At 39.4% G+C, this 19,682-nt stretch overlaps 1 non-coding gene across 1 annotated transcript; it reads left to right on the top strand.

The window, feature by feature from the left end:
* Positions 1-19,326: 19,326 nt before the first annotated feature.
* Positions 19,327-19,433, top strand: LOC141635354 (small nucleolar RNA R71). Its single transcript, XR_012540050.1, has one exon. It is a non-coding gene; the product is annotated as a small nucleolar RNA R71 (small nucleolar RNA).
* Positions 19,434-19,682: the final 249 nt, after the last annotated feature.

Below are 19,682 nucleotides of genomic sequence, written 5' to 3'. Positions count from 1 at the left end.
CTCAACGGTGAAATCTATCTCCCTCTTCGGTGGCAACCCCGGAATCTCGTCAGGAAAAACATCGGCAAACTCTCCCACCACTGGTATCTCGTCAACTGTCGGACTCTCTATCCGGTCATCTCTCACATGGCACAAGATCAAAGGACATCCCTTCCTCAGATAAGACTTCAACGTGATAGCTGCAATCAACTTAACTTTGGGTTTGACTAAAAACCCACGATAAGACACACTAATACCCTTAGGCCCTCTCAAAGACACTTTCTTTTGATGACAGTCTATCTTAGCTTTATACTTTCCCAGCCAATCCATCCCGACTATCATCTCAAAACCGTTAAAAGGAAACTCTAGCAAGTCTACTGGTAGGTCGACTTGCCCAACTATCATAGACACATCCCTAAACAACCTCCCACAAGATACAGACTCCCAGAAGGTATAAAAACTTTCTCACTTACGGACTCATAAACTCTCAAACCCAACCTTTTAACATGACTCGATGATACAAACGATCGGGAAGCCCCGAATCAAACAAAACAAAGGTATGAATACCGTTAACAAGAAAGGTACCAATGATAACATGTGCATCCTCCTCATTTGCTTTCTTGTCCATCATGAACTGACTTTCCCTTTGGTCTTGTCCACCTCCCGGACAAGATCTTGGCTGATGTGGCCGGCTTAGCACCCGACCCACGATTGTTGTTGTTGTTGTTCATAGCTGGTTTCGATAAAATTACCGCCGTTGCGGTTACCTCCACTCGATAGATCCGGCTCCCCGGTTAGACCATGACCCACCAGTACATTGCTCGCATAACTCGTGCGGTCCCCAGAGAATAACTTCCCGACCCGTCCCCCGAAAGCTCCGGGCACACTCGTGCACTCATGTCTCTTGTGGCGACACCGCCACGACCCAAAGCAAGTCATACCGCAACTATTATCTTTGCTACCCCCACGGCCACGCCCGAAGGAAGCCCCAAAGACACTAAACCACGACCCGGCGAGAAAACCCCTTAGCTTGATTGTGGTTGCCTTTCTTATGACTAGATTGGCCACCACCCTCACTCTCGACCTTTTTTTCTCAACACCGGACCTCTCCGAGCCATCTCCACTAACCTCTCGGCCCTCCCGGCTCTCTCATAAGTGTCCTTAACATCGGTAAGGACTCCTACGGAGTAGCTTATCCATGATCCTAGGGGTCAACCCCTCTCAAACCTCGGCGCCGATTCTCATCACTCAATCCCATGTCCTCAGCATACCTAGACTTCTCATTAAACTGCTTATAGTACTCAGCCACAGACATGTCAGATGTCATCTTGAACCCATCGAACTCCTCCCTCAGCTTGCTTCTCACATGCTCTGGCACAAACTCTTTTCTCATAGCCCTACGGAACTCATCCCAAGGTATAGCAGGTAAGCCTTGGTTAGCATACATCTCTCTGGCACTCACTTTCACCTTATCCCACCACTCACCAGCTGCCTCTCTCAGATAGAACGCAGCTTGCTCTACTCTCATCTCATCAGGACAATGAACCAGGTCCAGTATATTCTCCATCTCACGATGCCAGTTGTCAAGAAGGTTTGGTTCTCCGGTCCCTTTGTACTCCTTTGGGTTGAACCTAGCTATGTAAAGGCTGATCTTAGAGTGATCAACCTCCTTATCCTTATTCACTTTATTTAAGGCCTCCGTAAGAGCATCCTGGTGCTCCAACATCTTAACAATATCATCCGTATTCATGGACTCAGCTCTCGCATAGTAAGCGTTTCTCTTAGGCGGCATCTTGAAGCTATATATAAGAAAGGGTAGACATAAACACATGTACTAAACCTCAAAACACGAAAACAGGCTACCCAGGTGCTACTCGATCGAGTGTCCCAACCTACTCGATCGAGTAAGAGGCTACTCGATCGAGTGCCTCCCATACTCGATCGAGTACCTCGACTCCAGAACACAAACAGACCTTCTGACCTCTAACATACTCAACCGAGTAGCCAGGCTACTCGATCGAGTGACCCCCTACTCGATCGAGTACCCCTAGTTACTCGATCGAGTACCCTAAAACTCGATTCTGGTCGTAAAAACGTCAAAAACCCACCCGATCAAGTCAGTCCCACTCGATCGAGTCATGCTAACTCGAATATGCTACCCGCATGCTATAACATATTCTAACATGTAAAACAACTTATAAACACGATATCATTTCTTAATTATGCATACTATGCTACTCAACTGCTCGTGCGATTAACCAACAATTATATCATGTTATTAATGCCACATAGTAATCACTCAACATGCTTCTCATTCCAACACAGTTCTATATATATATATATATATATATATATATATATATATATATATATATATATATATATATATATATATATATATATATATATATATATATATATATATATATATATATATATCTCTTCAATTTCATTCATATTCTCAACTTCTACTTCAAACATCCAACATTTACAACACACCTCATCACATCCACACACCAGCGAACAAACAACACATATGACTTAACAGATATTCCCCCCATGTGACCGGTTCAAAATTGTAGGGCGAGTTCGCGACTTTAGGACGTTTCCCAAGCCTTTGCATTAGCTCCTACAACCTTTACCCCGGGTTCATTTTAATTGACTCCCTATATTCATTGGGTTCATTGGTTACAGGTTTCAGGATCGTCTCTCTGATACCATTTTGTAACACCCCCATACTCCAAGTGCCTTACCAGGACCACTCAGGTATAAGGACGTTACCATCTCGGTTACCCGAGGCAATGATAATCAAATAAACAATAATGAAACGATATTTAAATAGTAATACTTTAGCGAAAGGTTACAATCCAAAAACCAAACCAAATACTAATACATGTTCTCAAAACGGTACTCTCTTGAACTAATCGAAATGTATATGAAAACTACTAAACTACAGCGGAAGACTTCTATCATCTGATCGTGGCAATCCCAGCTATCCCAGTACTCATGTCATACCTGCTCAATATCTGCTCACCATCCCCGAATGGATCACCGCAGGTTTTAAAACATTAACCGGGGTCAGTACTATTTACACAAGAGGTATAATCAACAATACAGTAACCAATACAACTCAAACAATCATACACGATCAAGCACTCCACTCCATCTCCGTCATCGATCGTCCCCTTTGGACCAGCCCACGCGTGGGGGACCGCAGCCGTTCCCACCTAAGCCCCGCTCATCATACCGAGCGATAACCCTGTCCCATTAATGTGCACATCCCCTTCCGTGGCGGGTTCCACGAAGGGCGAAACTAGGGCGTGAAGCCACTCCCGCAAGTGACTCCACTCAGCCGAGAACGCATCTCGAGAACCAGAGACAAACAATCACATCCATCAACACAATCAATCAACAACCGTCACGAAACCAATCAACAAGCACTAATTACAACACAATCACCACACATTATGTAACTAATACTGAGTAGGGAAACCCTACCTGGAAAGCACAATTGTCAGACGATCTCACAGCTGAAGTCAAAAAGCTTCCTCTACGAATCCTCCTCCTAATTATACAAGCACATAATTACTACTATGCACATAACACAACAAAATCCCCAATTCCCAATATTAGGGTTTAACTAACTTTGACGAAATACAATAAAAACGGTATAAAGGTCTTACCCTCGACGCAAGGATTACAACGGTGTAAAAACAAGTGAAATCCGACCTTCCAAGCTCCGGGATTTGTTAACAATGCGATTAAGGTGATGAACGTAGTTTGCTTTCTCTTCTCACAGTGATTTAGGTTTTAGAAAAGTGATTAGAATGAATGACGAAAAGATTATATACCTTAATCGCATAATTAACGAAACCCGAGAAAACAACCCCCGTAAACCGGCTACTCGATCGAGTAGCCCTGGTACTCGATCGAGTACCCCCCTACTCGATCGAGTATCGTAGTTACTCGATCGAGTACCCAACAGGTCAGAAACTATTTTATTTCGCAAAACTCCCTTACTCGACAGAGTAAGGCCTACTCGATAGAGTACCCCAAGACTCATAAATACGGAGTATTACACACACTACTCCCTCCAACCGGTTTTACAAAGGAAAATGGAGAGTGTTTCCTCAACAATTATTCATTCACTCTTATCAAAAATATCTAGTGTAAGAAACTTATCATATTCTCTACAATTTGTGAAAATTCTAGAGAAATAAACTCACATAATCACTCCCTCTTGAACCGATTTTTCAAGAGAACAGAATTAATTTTTGTATCATATTTTAAGTAAGACTAATATTGTTACTAGATCATAATAATATTGGTTATTAAGATATTTCTTTGGGTATATGTTTTTGGGAGAGATTCTAAACTTGAATCTTGTTCATCCATTGTTGGAAAGCTCAAGAACTAACAAGAAGGAGATCTTGTCGGTGCCCATAAAACCGAAATCATATAGTAAGATTAATGATTTCTTCTCTACTTCTATTTTATTTGCATGCATAAGATTTGTAATTATTTTATGACTAAATAATTTCTCACATATATGTATATGTAAATTAATGAGATAATGATTTCTAAGATTTACTCCATACATTATATTTTATATACTTGAGGTTTCGTAATTTGGATAACAGTTTTTTTTTGTAGGAGTTGGGGGTTGCAGAAAGAAGCAAAAGGCGAGAGAACAAGCATGCGCTGTTACGATTTACACCAGTGCTAAAAAATATTCACTAGATCGATCGCCATTGTAAAACAAAAGGGTTACTTTACAAAAGGAGTAGTATTGATGTTGATTAAAAGATGTATAGATGTTGATTAGAGGATGTATATATGCAATTACTTACGAGTATTAATTTGTACTGATTTTTTTTAATTAGTCTTCACTCAAATGAATTATGTATGAAGCAATGTATATGGACGGTGTGTATATATTAAGCTTTTAAGTTGTCAAGTGATCCAAAAAAATGACCATAGTAGAAGACAAATTAAAAAATAATGTTTATCTGATAATGTTGTGTTTGTGATATGATAATTTTATGTTTTTTATTGGGAAAGGTTAATTATTATAAATCAAAATAATAGTTATTTACAACTTTGCAACTATCACGCTATTACATCACCAGTACAGCCTGCAAAACTTAATGAATACTATTCAGCCAGTCAATATCACATTGCTTCAATTTACTGCAATTCCGTCTATTAAACCGAGTATGCACTTCAGTCAGGACGAGCAGGACCACCTTAGCAGGTTCTCGTATATAATGATCAATCTGAGCTTCATTCCTAACCCTCCAGATATAATAAAACAGGCCAACATAACAAGATCCAATGTACCTGCGCTGAAATTTTGATCTCCTTGCTCTAGAAAACCAGTGAACAAGACCAGACCCAGAGAGATTAATTCTCAACGCTTTTTGAAGTAGTCTGCTGCAGGCAAGAGCATAATCACAGGAATAAAACAAATGTTGGTGATCCTCAGGATGAAGCATACAAATATCACAAATGTAATCAGTAGTAATCCCCATCTTTACCAGCCTATCTTTAGTCAGAAGTCGAGAATGCATAATTGGCCAGAAAATGAAAGAATATTTAGGGACATTCAATTGATTCCAGCATATATGCCTCAATTCACCTTAGGTGCTTTGATTCTGAGCCATTGATAGCCAGCTTGAAGAGTATATGGAGCAGCAGCATTCAACCATTTGTTGCCAGTGTATGCTTGGTGGAAGACTTGCATAGTGTGAGTAATTTTCCTTCAGGACCAGCTGTAGTCAGGAGGAGGAGTATAAGTAGACCAAGTTTTACCCTTTAAATAAACATGATTCACCCATTTAACCCATAAATGTTCGTGTTTAGTAGCTAACCACCAAGCATATTTCCCCCGTAAGGCTTTGTCCCAACACTTTGCATCTTTTATACCCAAACCTCTCTCCTCTTTAGGCAGACAACAAGTATCCCAAATGATAGAAAGAGATTTATGATACTCAGATTTTTCAGACCACATAAAGTTTCTACAAATAGAGTTGATTCTATTCATTATAGCACTAGGAATCAGAAAAATAGAGGCCCAATATGAATGGAGTGTGGAAAGAACAGAGGTAGCCAGAGTGAGCATGCCCGCATAAGACAGCTGCCTAGTCCCCCAACCTCGAATTCTGGCCACAATCCTATCAGTCAATTTCAACCCCTCATGCTTAGTCAATTTTTTAGCAGAGATGGGCACCCCTAAATATTTAAAAGGTAGAGTCCCCCTATGGAAGCCTGAAACTTGTAGAATATCTTTGACTATAGGAGGAGCCACCCCATTAAAATAAATCTCAGATTTGCTTTTGTTAAGAGTTAAACAAGTGGCAGCTGAGAAAGTGGCAAAACTTCGAAGGATCCACGATATATATTGCTCATTACCCTTACAAAAGAGTAATAGATTATCAGCAAAAAGCAAGTGGTTCAATCTAAGATGTCCACAAAGAGGATGGAATCTGAAGCCAGCTTGCTGAGCTACCACACCCAAAATTCTTGATAGGTACTCCATGTATAAGGTAAAGAGAAGAGGAGAGAGAGGGTCTCCTTGTCTGAGTCCTCTTTTCCCTTGAAAGAAACAAAAGCAAGTACCATTCACAGCCAAAGTATAAGAAGGGGAGGTGACACACAACATAACCAAATGAATGAGTTTCTTAGAAAACTGCAAAGCCTTCATCATTTGCTCCAAAAACACCCATTCCACAGAATCATAAGCTTTTCTTAGATCAATTTTAAATAATATTATGTTTGCGATATGAATATTTATGTCATAATTATGAGATGATAAGATAATTGACTATATGAAAAATGTTTGGTAAAGTAAAGCGAGATGATTTTTTTGTGAAATAACATAAAAGAATATATATATATAATAATTTTTTAATATTGTAGATTGAAGGGGTAAAATAGGAAGATAAAATAGGATCTGGTACCTTATAATTTTTCTAATGTTAACTTAGGTAGGATTTCATTTCAGGTAACTTATTAAAAACTAAGGTAGCTGAAATTTTGATTATATAGACTACCTGAAATGTCATGCGAAACAAAGTCCAAAACGGTTTTGTTAGGTCCTTGCAACAAAGCAGAACGCCAGTTTTGTTAGATTTCTTTTATTTTCGTAGTTAAGATCAAGATCATTTGAGTCTTCTATTGTTTGAGAATAAGTATGCAAATAAAAAGCTTAGATAATCGAAGAGTTCCAATTATCTTCACTAACTTTAAATAAATCCATAAACTTTTTTTTGTTATTTTAATAATTTTTCCCACGGTTGAACTAATTAATAACATTTTAAATATAGTTAAAGATAACAAGAGAGTTTTACCAACAGGCCCGTGTATCGCACGGGCATTAAATCTAGTCTATATTATTAAATAAAGCTTATTTCGAGCGATTACAGAGACTCCAACATTCGCGAAAGACTTCCAATCAATAACAATATAAAAAGTTTGGTAATTAGATATAATAGAATAGAATATTATTTACGTATTGAAGGAAAGATAAAAGTCTACTACCAACATGAGTGGAATCAAACTCTATGACTCAAATTCTACTACCAAAATAAGTGCAATCAAACTCTAAAACTCAAATTTGTGTATATATGCCCCGTCCAAGATTTCTTGCCAATAGCCAATTTACTTTTTCAAGACTATTTCTACTATTATCTCATAACTTCTTTTAAAACATTAAATGAATGTGCTATTACTTTATATGTAATGATAGTTGTTATGAATTTGTGTCCGTTATATGTCAATGTGTTTGAATGTGTTTTTCATTTGATTTATCTTTACTTGAATATAGTCGTCGCAAATTATTTGCAGGTTTAATGATAGTTTGATACGGTGATGATAGCTTTGGAATTGTGTATCAACTACTCCGTATGACTTAAGAGGTATTTCTAAAATTTACGGTTCACATATTTATTTAGTTTAATACGTTTTAATACTTATCATAAAATCAGTTCTTACTTATATACGAGATTGTATATAAAACGGCAATTAATAATTCAGTTGTTTCTTTTAAGTCTTTTTAGCAGAAGGTTATTTCAGAGTTATTTCAACTAATCATGGGTTTTGTTTTATTTTCTCAACGATCGACTCTTTATCGGGTATTATTGAATTCGTTAACCCGCATGTGTGTTGGTAAGCAAGGATATGGTAAGATTTTGATTAAGGCAAACCTCGCTTCTAAAGTTGTTAGCATATAATATTACATAAAATTATTATTATTACTAATTACTACATATTAATTTTCTATACTCATAGATTTGTTATGAAAAAATTGTAACACCCCCTCATACCAAGGTACCTTACCAAGGACTACCTTAGCATGAGAGACTGTTACCATCTCGGTTGCCCGAGGTTAGTATATATCAAAACGTCCGTCCTAAACACATTTATTAGAAGTACCGTAAAGTATTAATGTTTACAACAACCAAAACCAAAACCAAAACCGATGAAATGAATTCAACTGGTAACAACTACAAAATCATAACTAAGACTCGTAACTGTGATACTACAACTGGTGGTGACGACTTCCCCATGACCGCCCAAGCTCACCAAAAGCAATACTTGTCAAGTCTGCTCACCATCCCCAAATGGATCACCGCGGGTTTTACAAAACAACAACAACAACGGGGTCAGTATCGTTCAATCAATATAAGACAAACAAACAATGCAACCGGCTGATCATCCTCCATCCCCGGTCTCCCGATATCACACAGTAACCGACTACGCACCGAAGTGTGTAGCCCTGTCAGATTACCCATCGCAACAGATAATCCTCGCCGCCAGTGGGTGACCGCAGCCCATCCCCACCTAGTCCAGCTCATCAACGAGCGACTAACAATACCTGTCCCTTAATGTGCACATCCCCTCCCGTGACGGGTTCCACGGAGGGCGAACTAGGGTGTGAAGCCACTCCCGCAAGTGACTCCACCACAATCACTGATAGGCTTATCGCGTACCTATGCAAAAATAATTTCCCGAGACACAAGTTAATGTTGTAATAGGGGTCGAACACAAGGAAACGGGAATTACGTCGTGAATTACTATGGGTGGATTTTTATCAAGGTCGATTACGTTTTGGGTTTGATTTGTTTGGTTTGATGATTAATGAAAATTGAAATGTAAATAATATGATAAAAGATAGTCTAAAGGGTTCGGGTCACTCATGCAAAGGTAAACATATGAACATGATAAACTTGATACTAATAATCTTGTCAACTACTTAGGCTTAAAGATACCCACCTTACGGTATTAGTATCAACCATAGACCGGGTCATAGAAAAACTCTCGTCCATGACTAGGTCGTCCTACCACACATGCTTAGTCTAATTCAATTCCGTGCCTCTCGACTTTAGAACGAATAAACAAGTTTTAATCTACGACTACGGCCGATAATCAAAGATTAAGCGTGACAAAGCAAACATGTGATGGAAGCAATTGATCAATATTATTATGAACTTTATTTAATCATATTATATGTTTGATTTTGCATGGCTCCCCTAGCCTTTAGACTAGAGAATTTAGCTACTCATACTAAGATGTAAAATGTAAACTAAATTATAAGTAATGTTGAACATGGTTATATGAATTATGCTAATTAGGTGATATAACATACGAAAAGAATAAAGCTAAGTAAATATGAAATACTTGATTATAATAACTATGTGATAACTAAAGCAATGATGTAAATTGTAAACTTGTAATAAGAAATACCTTAATAAGGAAGACTTGTATGGAAGAACAAATAACTAAAACCAAAGGATTGAATAACAAATGCTTGAGAATCTCTTGAAATACAAATTGTTGAAAGATTAACTAAGGAATGCTTAAACAACTTAAACTTGAAATGAAAACTAATGAGAGAAAACTTATAATGCTTGAGGCTTAATGTAGTAAACTTGGACGTAAAATGGGATGCCCAAAACCTAGGAATACCTCTCCTATTTATAGGAGAGGAGGAGAAAAACGTAAGCACCAATGGTCATGCAACCCCGATCGGGGTTAGGCGGCCCCGATCGGGGTCGTGTGATCCTCGGTCAATTGTCTTAATTCTCCTCTTAATTGCTAAGGGTATCCAATGTTGGTGATTAATTGTGCGATTAATCACCCGGTTAATGCTCTAAATTCCTAGCATCCTAAGCTCTCTTGGCATCCAATGCTTGCACCTTGATATGGACCTTTATTTTGGGCTTGACTTTGCATTTGGCTTCATTTGTAATTCCTTACTTCAATCCACTAATCTTCATGCAAAACCCAAGTAATCTTCACATACTTAGTCCAATATTTGGCCTTGTTTAGCTGAGTGAACTTGGTGTACAAAATCATAGGAAAAAGCCTCTAAATGCTTAGATTCCTACAAAACCGTAACAAACACAACAATACACCTAGAACACAAAATTAGCTCAAAAATATACTAATTAAAGTATGATAATCAATAGAAACCGAGCTAAAATGAGGGGTAAAAGTATATATAAAATGAACATATCAAACTCCCCCAAGCTAAACCCTTGCTTGTCCTCAAGCAAGAAACCAAATTCCATCAATTGCTATATCCTAAACAAGCTAAGCATAATGATTTAAAAACCCGAAACAACATGGGCAATGGATAAAGCAAGACATGGATGAGATTTACACGACGGCGTAGCATAGAAAACTTTGAATGAACCTTTAAGCTCTTGCATGATCTTTCGACTTATGGACTCTCACGGGACACTCAAACTCTTTTATATGTGAAAGGACAATTTTTTGTGAATGAACACTCAACTATCCTCAACTTATAACAATGTGCCCGCAATCTAATATGGTAAACATGTCAAAACTAGTAAGCAAAGACAATCAAATGTAAGCATGATAAAGAAGCCAAATGGGTAGGAAGAAGGTAAATAAACATGGGTAAAAAGGGGGAACAAAAGAGTTATGGTAATGTGGAGCTAAGTCAAGCTAGCAACTACCAAAATGCAAGGATGCTCAATCCCAATTCTAACCCAATTTTTTCAATTCAAACCATAAGAAATTCCTCCAAAATATAATGAATAATGCTTGAGAATTTCTCATATCTTTTCTTCTTCTCTTTTTTTCTTTTCTTTTCTTTTTCAATGCATACTTCTTTTTTTTCATGCTTTTTCTCATTCATTCATTTTTTTTTCTTTCTTCATTTTCCAATTTTTTCAATTTTTTTCCTCATTTCTCTTTTTTTTTCTCTTTTTTTTTTAAGCATTAAGACCAAGCTCACATGACTTCAAACAACCAAATAAATCCCAATGAGCACCCTAACACTATCCAATAAAGCTACTAGCTCAACAAGGGTAGGCAATTTCAATGATGTAGCTAAGGATAAATTTTGTGAAGGGGTAAAAAAGGCTAAAATATCATGTGAATGGGTCCAAAATGCTAAAACAAATGAATGCATGCTTACCAAGAAATGACATGAAGACCATACTTGTGCGTTTTGATGTAACACACATTATAAGGAGACACCTACACTCACCTAAGTGAGACCAAATAAAGATGAAATGGCCTTAAAGGAGGTTCTACCTTACCATTTTGTAGCTTGCCACAAGTCAAGATCAAGCCTATTCGGTTCATTCTTCATCTCCTACCTACTATGTCAAGACATCCCCATGTAGCTAATATCCCATCATTAAAGAATAAATCATTAGCAACAAGCTATTAATAGGATAAGCAAAGAGGAAAGTAGGCAACAAGCAAGCACAAAGCAAAAATTTCTCTCAAAAATTTTCAAATTTTCTACACTACATGCAAACTACACTATATGCAAATGCAATCCCCCCCCCAAGCTAAACATCACATTGTCCTCAATGTGCCAACTATTCAAATCACCCAATCAAACCATAAAAATGGCTCAAAGCACAAAGCAAGGACAAGAGGTTATGTCTAATGGGTTGCAAGATCTAAACTAATATGCAAAGCAATTAAAAACTTACTCAACTTGCTAGCCCCCCCCCCCCAAGCTAGCATGAATTCGGGGGATTTCTTCAATGATCAACTAAGAAAAGGGCCAAAAATTGAACCCCTTCCTTCCTTTCTTCTTCTTCTTTCCACTACCACTAGATTCTCCTTGTTGGCCACTTCCACTTGAGTCATCCCCTTGAAGAGGAGTGACATACTCACCAATATCTTGGCCACTACCAAGACCATCACCATAACTACTAATCCCACCATAGCCACCATAGCCACCATATCCTCGATAGCCTCCATAGGCTCCTTGCAATGCCTCAACCCCATAATCCGAACCACAAAAGTCCGGGCCGGGCTCATAGTGAGCAAATGTACCTGCATCATGGTGAGGAGGGGAAGGGGGAATAGGAGATGGAGGAGAAAATCCACCCGGAGGATAAGTATAGAATGAAGGGTGTGGCACCTCGGGTTGGATAACTCCTTGCCTAGCAAAATGATCATAAATAGGATGTAATGCAAGTCGTTGGTCATCAAGAATTTGATTAACACCTAAGTTAATTTCTCGCATCATGTTCATCATTTCTATGCTAGATGGTGACTCAATGCTAGAGGTGGAATGACGTGCTTGGGAGGATTGACCTCCCACACGTCTCTCAACGGTGGTGGTGGACTCACCTCTAAGGGCTAAATGGTAGGTCGGTCTAACAAAGGGGTCACTTCCACGACGAGGCTTAGTATGAACCAAAGCCTTTATTTCTTTCTTTTCCTCGGGTAGACGAATGGAGTCTTGCCTGCCTATCTTCCAAATCATGTTTGGATGGGCATCTTTAAACCAATTACAAGAAAGAAAGTACTCATAACCAAGACCAACTCCACTAGACCTAGACTCAAGCAATGGTCTCAAACCGGTAGTCTCTTGGTTAAACCGAAACAAATGGTGAGCAATTTTAGTGACCAAACCACCTAAGACAATGCAACTATTCTTGGGATTAGTTTGTTTGGTCAAGTGGACCGCAAAGTGGTAGGGGATATTGATTCCCCACTTCTCATCACCATTAACATTCAAGAAAGCACCCAAGATTTCTAACTCAATCTTCCTCACCGAGTGAGGTTCATTTCTACCAAAAAAAGTCCATCCCATAAACCTTTGCCAAATCCTTATGTCGGGATAATGAATAAATTGATGTGGTGTATGATCAAAACCCGGAAAAGGCAAGTGAGAAATGGCATCCCAAGTCAAAATGGGGTTATAATCATCGGGTGATTCGGTCGGTAAGTCTTTGCTAGGCAAAACAAAGATAGCGGCGAAATCCGCTAAGTCCATCTTATGATCTTCATTAAATAAGCGAAAGGTAACAAAAAGAATGAAACCGGGTTTCCTAGACCTATGAAACTCGAAAGAGCTTAAGAACTCAAGGGTGAGCTCGGGGAAGGTCTTATAATTCATGGTATAACAAGATTTCATGCCAAGGTTTTTAAACAAAGCTTTAACATTTTTCTCTATTCCAATGTTGTTTAAAGATGCTTGGTTAATGAATTTTGTTGGTTCCATACCTTTGCTTTTCAGAATAAACCAATTGTTGTATTGAACTAGTGAATTGAAGATCACATTTGGATATTCCGGGTCATGCCATTGTGGGACTTCCTCCATGTGGACATCCGCTGCTGCATTTCAAGGCTCCGCCTCACCTCTCCTTCTCTTTGAAGCACCTTGTGAAGGAGCTTTTCTTGGTGCCATATTTCTGAAATTTTAAGACAAAATTCATCTTAAGGCAAACCAAAATTCATCCTAATAGGCATAATAGTATGAATTAGTGAACTAATTCACACTACAAACACGTAATAACCATTCTACAACCAATTTCTAGTACTAAAAAGCACAAAATCGAATTTCCCCAAATTGATTTAGGGTTTGCATAATCCAAGTAATTGATTGCAATAGATGAATTTAAAGAGAAAAGAGAAGAGATCTTACCAATTTGATGTTAATGGTTGAACAAAGCTTGCAAATCAATGAAGAAAATGAAGTTTCCTTGTGATTTTAGGTAGGAAAATGAAGAAAAATGATGAAGATAGAGAAGAGGAGTGTCGTCGGGTTAGATAAGAGAGTGATAGAAAAGCTTTTTTTTTTACTTACCCGTCAAATATCGCAAAAAGGCTACAGTACCACGACCCCGATCGGGGTTGGGCGGCTCCGATCGGGGTTGACCACGCATCCGCTTTTTGACTTCCTCGTATAAGGGGGTGTCTTGTTTTTCTTTTTTTTTTGAAAACCACGTCCCCGAACGGGGTTTTTGCATGGGGTTGCGTGTCGAGTGCACTCCATTTTCTCCTTTCTTCATTTTCACCTAAAAATCACAAAAGAAAAATCGTTAAGTTGAGTATTTTATTACTAATCTACGAAAAACAATTAAATTGCAGAAAATCAAAAACAAAAATAAATAAAAGCAATAAAAAGCTTGGGTTGCCTCCCAAGAAGCGCTGGTTTAACGTCCCGCACGACGAAAAAGCTTGAGTCGGTTTAAGCTTTCTTTGGTAGAGGTTGAACGGTCATTTCCTCTATCACACCAACGATCACATTCTCATGGTAGAGCTTCAAACGATGACCGTTTGCTTTGAATTTTTCGCCCTTGGTGGTCACTACTTCAACGGAACCAAACTTGTTGACATTTGTGACGGTATATGGACCGGTCCACCGTGATCGTAACTTTCCCGGAAATAGCTTGTATCGGGAATTGAAAAGCAAGACCTTGTCACCAATTTGAAATTCCTTGTTCAAGATCTTCTTATCATGCCATCTCTTTGTTCTCTCCTTGTAGAGACGAGAGCTCTCATAAGCTTGTAAACGGAATTCATCGAGCTCATTGAGTTGCAACAACCGCTTCTCTCCACTCAATTTCGGGTCCATGTTAAGCTCCTTAATGGCCCAAAAAGCCTTTTGTTCCATCTCAACGGGGAGATGACACGCCTTTCCATAGACCAACCTATATGGTGAGGTACCAATAGGTGTCTTAAACGCGGTACGGTAGGCCCATAAGGTATCATCGAGCTTCATACTCCAATCCTTTCGTGATTTGGCAACAACTTTCTCAAGTATGGACTTGATCTCACGGTTGGAAACCTCTACTTGGCCACTAGTTTGTGGATGATAAGCCAAGCCTCTTCTATGGTAGACTCCATATTTTTCCAACAAAGCATCAAGTTGTTTCTCACCGAAGTGAGTACCACGATCACTAATGATTGCTCTTGGAACACCGAACCTCGGGAATATGATCTTCTTGAACAATTTAATCATGTTGTGAGCATCATTGGTAGGAGTAGCAATTGCCTCTACCCATTTATAGACATAATCAACGGCAATCAAAATATACCGATTCCCTTTTGAGGAAGGAAACGGTCCTTGATAATCTATGCCCCAAACATCGAATACCTATACTTCCAAAATTCCATTGAGAGGCATCTCGTGTCTTCTTGATATGGAACCCGTCCTTTGGCAAGCATCACAAGCCATCACGAAATTTTTGGCATCTTGGAACATGGTTGGCCAATAGAAGCCGGATTGCAACACCTTTGCAACGGTCTTGGATGGTCCATGATGACCACCATAAGGAGAAGAATGACATCCTTCTAGCACCCCCTTCACATCCCATTGTGGGACACATCTCCGGAATAGCCCATCGGAGCAATGTTTGAACAAATGTGGATCATCCCATAGGAAGAACTTGGCATCATGTAAAAACTTCTTCCTTTGTTGATATGAAAGGTTGGGTGGCAATTCTCTTCCAACTAGGTAGTTGGCTATGTCGGCATACCAAGGAGTATTGACTTCCAACATCATTAGAACATCGTCGGCGAAGGAATCATCAATAGGTAATTCAATACCTCCATCTTTGAACTTCAAACGGGATAAGTGATCGGCAACAACATTTTCGGCCCCCTTCTTGTATTTAATCTCAAGATCAAATTCTTGAAAAAGCAAGATCCATCTTATCAACCTTGGCTTAGCTTCTTGTTTGGCTAGGAGATGCTTCAATGCGGCATGATCGGTATGAACAATGACTTTGGAACCAATCAAGTAAGAGCGGAATTTGTCTAAGGCATAGACAATGGCAAGTAGCTCTTTCTCCGTCGTGGCATAATTGATTTGAGCTGCATCCAAGGTTTTGCTAGCGTAATAGATAGCATGGAGAACCTTGTCCTTTCTTTGTCCTAGCACGGCACCTACCGCATAGTCACTTGCATCACACATGATCTCGAATGGCAAGTTCCAATCCGGTGATTGGATGATAGGTGCGGAAATCAAAGCCTTCTTGATCCTATTAAAAGACTCAAGACAATCATTAGTAAACACAAAGGGAGCATCTTTTAAAAGAAGCTCCGTAAGGGGTTTGGCAATCTTAGAAAAATCTTTAATAAAATGGCGGTAGAAACCCGCATGGCCTAGGAAACTCCTTACACTCTTCACATTTACCGGTGGGGGTAGTTGCTCAATAACTTGGACCTTAGCACGGTCCACCTCAATTCCTCTTTCCGAAACAATATGACCAAGTACCACTCCTTCATTTACCATGAAGTGGCACTTTTCCCAATTCAACACCAAATCAACTTCTTCACAACGCTTCAAAACTTTGGACAAGTTAGTCAAACAAGCATCAAAAGAAGAACCATAAACACTAAAGTCATCCATAAACACCTCCATGATAGACTCAATGTAGTCGGAAAAGATGCTTATCATGCAACGTTGGAAGGTGGCGGGGGCATTACAAAGACCAAAAGGCATTCTACGGTAGGCATATGTACCATAGGGACATGTAAACATGGTCTTCTCTTGGTCATCCGGGTGAATGGGTATTTGAAAGAACCCGGAATAGCCATCTAGGTAGCAAAAGTATTTGTGACATGCCAACCTTTCCAACATTTGGTCAATAAAAGGTAGTGGGTAGTGGTCTTTCTTAGTGGCTAGATTTAGCCTCCTATAGTCAATGCACATTCTCCAACCCGTCACAATTCTAGTTGGAATTAACTCATTTTTATCATTTTTTACTACGGTGGTTCCTCCTTTCTTAGGAACCACTTGGACCGGACTCACCCATTTAGAATCGGAAATCGCAAAGATAATTTCCGCATCTAACAATTTAAGCACTTCCTTTTTGACCACTTCTTGCATGTTAGGATTTAGTCGTCTTTGACCTTGGACACATGGTTTATGATCTTCCTCAAGATTGATTCGGTGCATGCAAAATTCGGGACTTATGCCTTTTAAATCGTCAAGTTTGTAACCAATGGCTTTCTTGTGAGACCTCAAGACATGAAGCAATTTAGCCAATTGACTCTCATCTAATTTAGCACTAACGACACGGACACATCCCCTCATTATCAAGAAAAGCATACCTCAAATTGGAAGGAAGGGGCTTAAGCTCGGGTTTTTGTACCTCAACATCTTGGGGTGTAGCAACCAAGCCTATAAAGTGTGAGCTCTCCTCCAATGATAGCTCCTCTCCATCCAATTCTCGCTCCAAAGCATCAATATCTTCATTTCTAATCTCATCATCACCTGCAAATGAGTCTAAAAGCAAGAGTGCCTCCAAGGTATCTTTAGACAAAGATCGAGGTGTAGAGTCTTCTATAACAATGTCAACGGCATCCAAAATGTCAATAGAATAACAAGACTCTTCTATCATAGGACTCTTCATGGCACTATTCAAATTATATGTGACCTTATCGTCACCCACTTCCAATGTAATTTTACCGTTCTTGACATCGATCAACGCACCCACGGTGTGTAAAAATGGTCTTCCCAAAATGATTGGGATTTGGGCATCTTCGGCCATGTCAAGAACAATAAAATCAACCGGAATGAAAAACTTACCAACCTTAACGGGAACATCCTCCAAAACTCCCAAAGGGCGTTTTATAGAACGGTCCGCCATTTGCAATGTGACACTAGTGCATTTTAAGACTCTCATATTAAGCTTAGCACAAATAGAGTAAGGTATGACACTCACACTAGCACCTAAATCGCATAAGGCTTTATCAATTTGGTAGGTACCAATTGTGCATGGAATAGAAAAGCTATCGGGATCTTTTAACTTAGGAGGGGACTTGTTTTGCAAAAGAGCACTCACCTCGGCGGTGAGAGCTATTGTTTCAACCTCATCAAAAGTCCTCTTCTTAGTTAAAATGTCTTTCATGAACTTAGTGTAAGATGGAATTTGAGTGATTAATTCGGTAAAAGGAACGGTTACCTGTAAGTTCTTCACAACTTCCATGAACTTACCGAATTGGGAATTCTTTTGATGCTTTGCCAACCTATGAGGAAATGGCACTTTGACTCTTTCCGGAATCTTTGCTTCAATATCTTTCTTTGGAGGAGCATCCTCCACTTCCTTGTCTTTCTCAACAACAACAAGTGGGTCATCCACTTTCTTGGGAATTTCTTCAACTTCCTTATCATTTGGAGAGACCTCCAACTCAACAAGTACCTCCTCATCATCTTTGGGCATGGATGGCCCATCATATTTCGTGCCGATTCTTAAGGAGATAGCATTAAGGGTAGCATGAGGTTGCTCACCTTGAGGGGGTAGTTGACCCGATTTCCTTGAAGAGCTAGATGAGGCCAATTGAGCCATTTGTTGCTCCAACATTTTGATTGCGGCATTTTGAGCTTGCTCATTCTTTTGAATTTGAGCCAACAATTCCTTTTGCATACGGATTATCAAGCCCTCAAGCTTACCTCCCTCTTGGTTATTTTGTTGGGCATTTTGTTGTGGAGGTTGAGTTTGTTGGAAATTGTTTTGTGGGGGCCTTTGTTGATTTTGATACCCCGGTGGAGGGATATATTTTTGTTGTTGAGGGACATAGGCATTTTGTTGTGGCGGGGGTTGTGGTTGAGGATTTAGCACATTGTTGCTTCTATAAGACATATTCGGGTGAAACCTTGAATTTGGGTTATATGTGTTTGAGAATGTACCCGGTGGATAAGCATTTTGTGCATTTTGTCTTAAAGCTAAAAAGGAATTTACCTCTTCAATGGGAGCTTGGCAATGAGCGGCATAGTGGCCCGCACCTCCGCAACCTTCACACACAACGATTTGGCTCGTTGAAGACATGGCATTGACTTATTGAATGGAATCTCTAGCATCCCTTTCCGCCAATTGTTGTTGGAGCAAAGCAATTTGAGCTAGCAAAACAGAGTTGTTAGAGGATTCTTCTTTACCTTTAGATGGCACAACTCGAGAATTGACATATTGGGCATCATGGATCGCCATAGATTCGATCGTGGAATGAGCAAGATCGGTGTCAATTTGATCAAACCGCCCATTGTTGGCGGAATCAAGAATCCTTCGGGACTCGGCACAACATCCATTGTAGAATGTTATTGCTAGGAACCAATCATCTAACCCATGATGTGGGCATTGCCTTTGAAGCTCTTTATACCTCTCTCAAGCCTTATATAAGCTCTCAAGAGCTTGTTGACGGAATCCGGTGATTTGGCTCCTCAAAGTTTGAGTTTTTTCCGGTGGAAAAAACTTTTGATAAAAAGCAAGAGCCAAAGTCTCCCAATTGGTGATTCCCATGGCGGTGCGGTCAAGGCTATTGATCCAAAGCTTGGCCTTGTCCTTCAAAGAGAAAGGGAAAAGTATTTCCCTTATTTGGGCTTGGGTGACGCCCGTTTGACGGATCATGGAGCAATAGTCGCAAAAGTTTTGTACATGCAAATTGGGATCCTCCAAAGGACTTCCTCCAAATTGCTT

Source organism: Silene latifolia, chromosome Y (assembly GCF_048544455.1).
Source record: "Silene latifolia isolate original U9 population chromosome Y, ASM4854445v1, whole genome shotgun sequence".
NCBI lineage: Eukaryota > Viridiplantae > Streptophyta > Magnoliopsida > Caryophyllales > Caryophyllaceae > Silene > Silene latifolia.
The sequence above is the reverse complement of the archived record's forward strand: the minus strand, read 5'-3'. Positions and strand labels throughout refer to the sequence as shown.